The following is a 10,871-nucleotide window of genomic DNA, read 5'->3' as shown; positions in this document are numbered from 1 at the left end:
GAGAGAGAGAAAGAAAGAAAGAAAGAAAGAAAGAAAGAAAGAAAGAAAGAAAGAAAGAAAGAAAGAAAGAAAGAAAGAAAGAAAGAAAGAAAGAAAGAAAGAAAATGAAAATGTATACATGTGTATACACTTAGCTTTTCCAGGGGATCTGTTAAAAGTCAGATCTGCCAGATTCAATGGAACCTTGAAAAGCACATCGAGCTAAAAAAGGGAGTAGAAAAGAGTGGCACTCTTCTAACTTCCTCTTTCAACTTTGTACTTTTCAAAGGAAAAAAAGTAACCATCCTCACCACTCATGACCGAGGGGGCACCAGGGGTCAGTGGCTTCATGGACACCAGGGGAAGATCTCAAGGGTGCCATTGTGCCCACAGGCACCACATTGGCAATCCCTCTTCCACTGTACTCCCTGGAAAGCATCTAATATCCTTTTTGTGATGGGGAAAGGCATCTGAATTGACTCAACCTACATATCCTAGCAGTCAAGTAGGGGAGGAACCTGACCTTCAGAACCTGCATAGAATTAAGAGTTTCTTTCTAGCAGATCTGAAATGATTTTTTTTTTTTGTGGCAGTGTATGGCTTGACAACACAACCCCGGTCAGCTTCATGCAGGGCTCAGCTCAGATGTTGCTTCAGCAGTAGTCACCTTCAGACTAGGTCTTAAATAGGAGCTACAGCCTCTTCATTTAGTGGGTCCCAGCTTACTTTAGCAGCTGTTGACTTGGACAGAGTGGAAGAGACTGTGGTTGGTAGCACTAGGACTTCTGAACTGGAGCCGGTTGCTGGATCAGGCCAGTGGCCCATCTAGTCCAGCATCCTCTTCTAAGAGTAGCCAACCAAATACCCCTATGGGAAGCCCATAAGTAAGACTTGAGTACAACGGCACCCTCCCCAATTGAGATTCCCAGCATCTAGTATTCAGCGACATTCTGCCTCCGACACTGGAACAGAGCCATCATGGCTAGTAGCCATTGATAGTCTGATCCTCCATGAATTTGTATAATCTTATTCTAAGCCATCCAACCTGGTGGCCATCACTGCTGCTTGTGTCTGTCCTGAACTTTCCAACACTCAGCTTCATTTGTTGTTATATTCTGGACTCCTACTGGGAGCATGGGTGAGATATAAATCAAATCAAATTGTTGTTATGTGCCTTCAAGTCGGTTATGACTTATGGTGACCTTATAAATAAATATCCATGATATGCGCAAAGCTCTCTTCCAACACCACATTTCAAATGAGTTGATTTTTCTCTTATCTGCTTTTTTCACTGTCCAACTTTCACATGCATACATAGAGATCAGGAATACCATGGTCTGAATGATCCTGACTTTAGTGTTCAGTGATACATCTTTGCATTTGAAGTCCTTTTCTAGTTCTCTCACAGCTGCCCTCCCCAGTCCTAGCCTTCTTCTGATTTCTTGACTATTGTCTCCATTTTGGCTAATGACTGTGCCGAGGTATTGATAATCCTTGACAAGTTCAATGTCCTCATTGTCAACTTTAAATTTACATAAATCTTCTGTTGTCATTACGTTAGTCTTCTTGACATTCAGCTGTAGTCCTGCTTTTGTGCTTTCCCCTTGAACTTTCATCAGCATTCGTTTCAAATCATTACTGGTTTCTGCTAATAGTATGGTATTGTCTGCATATCTTAAATTATTGATATTTCTCCCTCCAGTTTTCACACCTCCTTCATCTTGGTCCAAACCTGCTTTCCGTATGATATGTTCTCCGTATAGATTAAATAAATAGGGTGATAAAATACACCCCTGTCTCACACCCTTTCCGATGGGGAATCAATTGGTTTCTCCATATTCTGTACTTACAGTACGCTCTTCTCCAAAGTATAGGTTGCGCATCAGGACAATCAGATGCTGTGGCACCCCCATTTCTTTTAAAGCATTCCATAGTTTTTCATGATCTACACAGTCAAAGGCTTTGCTGTAATCTATAAAGCGCAGGGTGATTTTCTTCTGAAATTCCTTGGTCCGTTCCAATATCTAATGTATGTTTGTGATATGATCTCTGGTGCCTCTTCCCTTTCTAGATCCAGCGTGGACATCTGGCATTTCTCACTCCATGTATGTAAGAGCCTTTGTTGTAGAATCATGAGCAGTACTTTACTTGCACAGGATATTAAAGCAACAGTTCAATAATTACTGCATTTCCTGGGATCCCCTTTCTTTGGAAATGGGATGTATATTGAACGCTTCCAGTCTGTGGGCCATTGTTTAGGTTTCCATATTAGGTTTCTTGGTCTAGACCCCTGATGCCATTGCTCTCAGCTTCAACACTCTCAAGCCCTCTCACCATGTTAAAGTGTGCATCCTAGAGGGGGATCAGCTTCATTGAATGTCCCCAAGTTCCAGTGTTATGAGACAGGGAACGATACGTACTACCTTGGATTTCTGATTGGGTGCAAATGCATGGCAAAGTTACTTTGGAGTGTGCTTCAGAGTCTGCAGGAAGACACAAAAATGGCACCCACCTACCATTTCTTAAACATGGGGGGAGGACTCCGAATTCAGGACAGAGTGTTGGGTGCTGTGGAATTTCCCCACAGTAAATGAGAAGCAGGTTGATATAGATGGCCATGATTAAATACACAGCGATATATAAAAGCTTTTAATAAATAAAATATACTTGAAGAGTTCCCTCAGAAAACTACTGTCCCAGCACTTCTGGGCTATTGAGTTCTTTGTCAGTTCTAGAGATGCTGCAGAGATGACACTACCGATTACTCCCTCAGCTTTTCCCAAACTTTGGGGTCCCCAGATGTGGCTGGACTACAATTCCCATCATTCCTGACACTTGGCCTTGCCTGCTGGGGCTGATGAGAGCTGTAAGCCAGCAACATCTGGGGACCCAAAAGCTAGGAAAGGCTGCAGTGTAAATAATGCTTCATCGCTGAAGTCTGAGTGGGACTTTTCCCATCCCTCCACTTGGGACTTGCACCCAATAGCCAGAAACTGTCTCTGTGGGCCGGGCCACAGGGCGATTGCTAATGGGAAGGAGCTGGCATTATCAGGGGGGTTCGTTAGCCAGCATGTTTATCTGTAACAACCAAATGAGAGGCAAAGGGAGTCATTAAAAGTTCAGTTGCAAGAGGCAGGCTGTGTTCACCTGCCGTTGTGTCCTTGTCAAAACGATCTTTAGATGAGAAATACAATGAATTTCATCATCTCCATCATGCTGTTGTGTGAAATTATATTATTGCCCCTGTCCTCCTTTCACCTCACTTCTGGTAAATGGCAACTCAGGTAAAGAGAGTACCTCAGGAACACATCAAGCACATCATTACTGTGCCCCAATGGAACCCACAACAAGGCTTAACATTTGAACCTGTTGCAAACTTGTTTGAGTGCTATTACAGCCCTCAGGCCAGGACCATCTCCCCCCCAGTGTACTTTAAAACTGTAATGATTTGATTGATTTGTCCATTACTGCCAGCATTTTTTGGAAAGGCGACAATCTGCCAAATGCGATGGCTTTTTTCGCAAGGTCTTGGGCAACTGACTCTCTGCCTCACAAATTTGCTTTCTGTAAGATGGATTGTGTGTTGCAGCAGCACATTTGAGGGTCAAATGAGGGCCTTGGGGCTCAAACCTCGTACATTTTGCTGCCTTGGATAAGTAGGGGAAGGGCCCTAGCTCAGCAGCAGAGCATCCGCCTTGTGTGCAGAAGGTTCAGTTGCCAATGGCATCTCCAGGTAGGGCTGGGAAACATTTATGCCTGAAATCCTGGGCAGCCTCTGCCAGTCAGTGTGGACAGTACTGAGCTAGAAGGACCTTTTGTCTGACCCAAGATATGAACACTTCTTAGGTGGACCAATTTGTCTGATGCGGTATAAGGCAACTTCCTATGTTCCCAGATCACATGGCTCCTGCCCCTTCCATGGACCCCCATCTATCTATTGATCATTCTAGCATCTTTCTCAGAAGCACTGGCCCTTCCTTTCTTTTCTTCCTCCTACTCCTTATATAAGATTACAACTTTAATTACCAGCTTCTGCTTCTAACTGCTCCATGATTAGTATGGCTAGGATTTTAGTGATGAATTGGCTCCTCATTGCACCTCAATTAGTTCTTGTTCCTAGACTGAGGAGGCAAACAGTCATTACTGGTTCTAGTTGTTGTTGTTGTTCTTGTTCTTTTTAAAAGTTGTTTGTTGGTAAAACACCAGTATTAAATGAAAACAATAATAAGAGGACGAAGCCAGTAATTAAAGCCCTGCCTTTGTGGGGAATGGAAACTGAGAAGTAAATTAAGAGTAAATTCAGAATTGGCATGTGAACACCAAGTAGAAGTAATTACAAGGGCAAAAGCTGCACGGTGGAAACCTCTAATGAAAGGCACAGTAGTCCTGGAAACTCAGATAACATTTTGCGCATCCATGCTGGGCAGGCTGATGCTGCAATTGCATTCTAAGTGAAAATAATTGTGACGATCATTGTCCCCTCTCAAAGAAATCTTGTTTTATTTGTATTTTTAATCTTGTGAGCCACCTTGACCACTGAATATTGAGACAAAATGGAAAATAAATGGATTTAATTAAAAAAATATAGATTGAAAGTTACTTGCCTGTCATTCTGATTACTCTGCAATGTACTGTGTACATTGTAGGGGTGTGTATCAGATTCAAACAAATCATGAATCCTGAGATGAAAGTGGGATGACCCAGAGGGGTTTAGGGACCTGTACAAGGCCAAGTGGGATCTGTACCAAACTTCATGCATAAGTCAAAGCAGCCCTCCTTGAAGTGCTTTGTAGCACCTTGGTGATCCAGATATAAAATAAATAGTGTAAACGAATGTACACTAACTGGGGGGGGGAATTCAATGCTAGTCTGTGTTGGGATTGCTTTGAAAGATGTTTTTAAAGCTTTTTTAAAAAATATGTTTCTAAAGATGTTTTGTTTTAACATATTTTAAAGTCTGTTTTAAGATGTTTTAGAGTGTTTTAATGTTTTGTTTGCCACCTTGGGCTCCTTCTAGGAGGAAGGGTGGAACTGAAATTTAATTAATTAAATAACAGTCCTACACAGAGTAGACCCATTGATGTTAATAGATATTACTAATTTAGGTGCATTAATTTCAGTGGGAGTAGGACTTAGTTGAATAAAACCAGAAGTTTACTGTAAGAGGAAGATGCCAAGGGGCAGGGGAAAAGAGGGAACAGCTTTGCAGAATTGAAATTTATGTCTCTGTCACAAGGAAAATGCTCGGATCAGGAACTCCTTCATGACTGACAGGTATAGGTTATAATCAGAGAGAATAATTTTGTCAGGAAAGCAAATCCCTTTTACTTCTTCTCACCCCAAAATCAAATTTAAAGGTGCCCAGTACAAAAGTCCCTGGACCTATTTGTCTGATTTGGCAGTCTTTTTTGCCTAGGGGCACCTCCCTTATATCTGCAATTTTCAGGCCAATGGTTCTACAGAACACTTGGGGAGATTAAGTAATTCCTTTTTTATACACTGAAAAATTGTAAGAGGTGCAGCAATTCTTCTGAAATTTGGCAGGAATTTGTCTCAGAAGGGACAAATTTGCTTGCAAAGTTAATCCAATTCTTCCCCAAATGAAAAAGTTATAGATGTTTCTTTTTATTTAAAAAATGGTGGCCAACACAATAGCCCCTGGACCTATTTGCTTGTAATTTGTCATACTTCATCCACTCTGGAAGGACTAGTATGCTGCAAATTTCTTCCATTTCTGCCAAAAGGGGGGTGATACAGCCTTTAAAAATTCCCAATAGTGAATGGGGTGGTGGCGTGAACTCAGAGAGGCCCCAAGCCAAATTGGGCAGCCTATGAAGCACCTAAGACTTAGGTGAGCTGTTTCCTGAAGTGCCAAATCAGGGTTCAAATTGAATGTTGTGACTGGTACACATCTCTAGTGCATCAATGGTGCTGTATAAGTGCATCTTTCAGGCAGAGGATTTCTGGTGATAGTGATGAAAACCTCCTATGACTAATAGAAAATGAATGTTGTCATCCACCCTAAGTAGTGCTTTTGCACCAGCAGAGTAGAATGGTAATAAAAAATAAATCTGAGTAATTCATGACATTGTTAGACAAAAACCCCTTTGACTCCCACAATCTAGATATGTGTAACTGCAAGATAATACAATGATGAATATGAAAGAAGCAATTGTTCTCGCCTCTGAAGGGTGGTCCACTCCAAGGCAATGGTGCGTTTTATATTTATACGAGCGTTGGCCACATTTGTACCTTCCAATGGGAACAGAGCAGATTGATTCTTAGATCCATCCACGTGTTCACACTTAGCTTGTGCAACTGAAACTCCGGTAGTTTTCTTCTTTCATGCATGCAGTTTACTGATCACATAGTTTTATTCTGTTTTTACTTCATTGTTAAGAAGTCTCATTTGAAAGTTATTGTATGGTTATATGAACTGATACTGATTTTTCCTGATTACATCGTATGTAAACTGCTCAGAGATTTTTTTTTAATATTAAGCAGTATTTACCTTCTATAAAGAAATAAATATGGAGATGCAAAATAAGCTGAGCAAGAACACTGAGATAAAGAAGGATGAGGCTTGGATGCCTACAAAATGGCAGCTTAAGTTGGGAGCTCCTGAGCCCTTTCTGATTATTCTGCCCTAGAACAAGAGGAAAAACACAGAACCCCATGTGCTCTCAACCGACCTGGGCAGGGAACACTACCAGGAGCACAATGGTAAAAATCTTAAGCTTTACTTTAAGCTGAATGGCAAGAAATTGGCTCTAAGGCCTACTGTGGACAGAGCAGAAGGAGGAAAGGTGGATATAGGGCCCGCCATCAGCAAGGCCTCCAAAGGTTTGCAAACAGAAGAGGTGATGGGGGCACCAACTGCATAACAGAGACAATCAAAGGAGAGATATCAAAACTGTTCCACACATTTAAACAAGGTTAAATGTCCCGTTGGATGGACACACTGGATGATAAACTGGGAGACGTGAAAACCAGATTGGACACTGTAGAAGTAAAAAGATTGACAGTGGAAAAGAAAATGAAAATGCAGGAGGATAAAGTCAGACAATTAAAAAGATGCAAAGGGAATCTAAACTTAAACTTGAAGATTTGGAGAAGTAGATGCTCAAACCTCCATTTTCAGGGCCTGGAAGAGGAGAAGAGAGCAAGGAAAAAGTTTTCTCATAAAATGGCTGACCTCATTATTACCAGAGTTTCCTTGGTGGAAGACTTGGAGAGAGTGCACAGGGTCCTAGGACCGGTCAGAAAGGATGGCCCAAGAGATATAATAGCGTGCTTTGCTAAATGCACTGAAAAGAATTAATTGCTCAGACATCTGCAGGAGCTGGAGCAAATAAAATATGAGGACTCAGTGATTCTGGCATTGCAGGATCTTGCCCCAGAATCCCTGCAGAGAAGGAGGAAATTGCAACCATGTACATTGGCATTACAAGAAGCAGGTCTAAAATAGTATTGGGGATTCCTTTTCAGACTGCTGTTGGGGTGACATACTTAGCAACAACTGCAGCAGAGGTAGCCAACGCCTTAACAATATTCCAGGCTGCCAGAAGGCGAAGGAGAGGAGGAAGATGAGGGAGAGTTGAGGATGACAGAAAAGATGTGGTAAAAAGGAAGAAACCGAGTAGAGGAAGACCAGATAAACACAGAGAGGCAATTTTAATTTTAAGAGCAACTTCGCACTGCATTGCAATCTGAGAGAACTGCCCAACAGGAGATGCTGAGATGGAAAAGGTTGACACAATGGGAAAGCTTGTTGGATCACTTGACGCACAAACAATGAGAATTGATTTCTTAGTTTGGGAGACTTGCTAGGGAAGAGATGGGGTTGTGGGGGAGGGGCAATTTGACTGAGGGTTTTTACTGAATTTTAGGGTACGGAGAGTCTTCTGTCTTACATGGTCGACCCATGGAGCAATAGGTCGGAATACCCATGAGTTTAAGTTTTTCTTTCTCTGTAATTGCAGTCTTTGGAAGATGCCCTAGAGCAAAAGGAGGTTCTTCAGTTTAACATGACAAAATAGTGCAGGAGAGAGTAGTTGAAACCAGAACACAAGGCAAGGGGTGCAATGGAAGTTTGGTAGCTGGGATGGGGGCATCAATACTGGTTTAGGGAATTGGGGATATAAAATATAGGGAGGGGGTTGGGAGAGGGTATTGTACGGGGAATTGTGGGAATACTATTGATTGGGGGAAAAGATGAAGAGAGGGGACAGCTGGAGCTCACAAAGATGGACAGTAAAATGAGAGTTTCCATGTTAAATATCAAAGGGATAGGCACCATAATTAAGCACAAAAGGCTACAGAAGTTGATGAGAGACCTACAGCCAACAGTGCTAATGTTACAAGAGACCCACAAGGCTAAGCTAATGGAAGAGTTTCTTAGCAGTAGACAGTGGAAACATACATTTCTGGTTAAAGGAACCACAAAGGCTAGAAGGGTGGCTTTACTTTTACATGAATGTTTGGAGTTTGAGCAGCACAGAAGCTTAATAGTTAAAAAAATGTAAATACCCCCCCCCCCCGGGCACATGTCACTTAGTACACTCGTGGGAAAAGGAATCCCTTGGATACCATGGTACCAAACGGGCACTTTTATTAGGAAAAAAATATAAAGGAACAAGGCAACTAACAGTGGATAAAAAGCTATTGCAAAATAGTGATACTATGGAGAAGGGCTAGGTCTCCAAATTATATAAATTTCTACTGGAGAAGTATATGGGTTCCAACCTAAATTTGAAAATGGGAAACAGAATTGGGATGTCAGATAGAGAAAGAGGACTGGAAGGGAATGTGGACCAAATTCCTTTTCAAATTGGTAGCTACATCTTTTAGAGAAACGGCCCTCAAAATTATTTAGAAATGGTATATGACTCCACTTCGTTTGGCAAACCACATATCACAAAACAGATTCCTTTCTTTGTTGGTGCGGATATGGTGGGACGGACTCATGTAAACACCTATGGTGGGAATGTAACAAAATGGCAGGATTTGGGGCCCTGACACAGGAGGAAATAAAAAAAATAAATAACAGGACAGCGATTACGTTTTACTGCAGAATTAATTTTATTGAACTTATTTACAGAAGAGAATCCAAATTTGCATTATAAAATATTGACTAGGTTTATGTTGGTAGCTGCCAAATCAGTGTGTAGTGCTGTCTTGGAAAACCCTGGAAGGCCCTTACATTGGACAGATGGTGACGCAAGCTATGGGAGACTGCTTTGCTGGAAACATTGGCTCATAAACGGAGATTAGCTGAGGCAGGGGGAGAAGATAAAAGGCACATCTGAGGCGGACTGGTGGCCTTTTATACTTCAGCCATCGCCAGATGAAAGGCGCTGTGAAGTACAAGTCCCAGTTAAATCTTTTTGGCTAACATAACATACGTCCCCGATTTTTGAGCCAACAATGAAACTTTTATACTGACTGAACACCTATGAGATATTTGTTGCGGAGGGTAAGCCAGGGGGGCGGGGAAGGGTGGGTAATAGGGAATAATAGCATTGACAGTCACTGTTATTGTGTAACATTTGAAAATTCAGTAAAAAATATTCCAACCCCCCAAAACACTGAAATAAGGGGTGCTTCCTGACCTGTTTAATGAGCATTCAACCTGTTTGAGATTAGAAGATGACAGCTATTTACAGGAAGGGCCGTGGCTTAGTGGTAGAGCATCTGTCTTGCATGCAGAAGGTTCAATCCCTGGCATCTCCAGGCAGGGCTAGGACAGACTCCTGTCTTGAAGCCCTGCAGAGCTGCTGCCAGTCAGTGTGGACAATACTGAACTAGATGGACCGACTCCATATAAGATAGCTTCCTCTTTAATGAGTGTTCATTCCAACTAGTTTGCAGGGAGATTATACGGCGTCAAGCATTATCCCAGTGCGTTCTCCCATGATTGTACCTTTAGGAAAAATCCGATCTTTTGGGAAAGTGAGTTTGTTGTGCAGGAGCTCCAAATCAGCTTCAATTGTGTAGTCTGAATTTGCCAGGAAGTAACTGAATCCCACCCCAAACATTGACATTCTGGAAGGGCTGGGAAACTGATAAAGTTGTGAAGATGCTAGCTCTCAAGGAAGCTGCGGAACTGAGTTCATTGCCAGATACAGGTCCCTGCCCCAGTGGACTTACAATCTACTCTTCATTCTGGATTATTTTCCAGCATGGAATTTTCAGGTTTCTGAAATACCCACAATGGTTGTATTCAACTAAGTCCTACTCACAGCAGGCCCACTGAGTGTAATGAATCTAAGTTAGCCATGTCCTTTGACTTCAGTGGAGTAGGAGTAGTGCTGAATGCCATGCTATTTCTCTATTGGCTTTTTGTACCTCCCACTTTTCAAGTTGCCTTTCTTAGTAGTCATGGCATAAAGCAGAGAGATCCTCTTCTGGATCTGTAACTGGATTAAAAGCACACACACAAAAGGCAGGAGCAAAGGGTGGGAACTAACTGGTAGTTTTCTCAATGGAAGCAGAGCGATGGATCCTTGCCGTCATCATGCTCTACACGTAAGTTTTCAGAAGCATCTCAAATATATGTCTACATTAAAAAATAGTGACCCATCAAGGTGAATGCAGACAACCAACTATGTTCAACAAGGTCTGCCAAGTGTTTGGAAACCACCGTTTTTGCAGCCCCGTGCAGTAAAACCAGGAACCTTTTAAATTTTGTGCCTTTCTGAGCCCACTCTAAATGTCAGTGAGCTGCATTCAGCATTGTAGGTCATGACTTGTCTACCTGGTTTTTATATTTTGTAAGCAGTTTAGAGCCCTATTTTGGCATTTCATGGTATATAAAAAGATGATTGAAGAGTAAAGTTGTGCAGCCACAGACTAGGTGGGTTCTGGTCTGGCCCACACTCCAAGCCTCAAGG

The sequence above is a fragment of the Rhineura floridana genome, chromosome 8 (assembly GCF_030035675.1).
Source record: "Rhineura floridana isolate rRhiFlo1 chromosome 8, rRhiFlo1.hap2, whole genome shotgun sequence".
In the NCBI taxonomy this organism is placed as follows: Eukaryota; Metazoa; Chordata; class Lepidosauria; order Squamata; family Rhineuridae; genus Rhineura; species Rhineura floridana.
The sequence above is the reverse complement of the archived record's forward strand: the minus strand, read 5'-3'. Positions refer to the sequence as shown.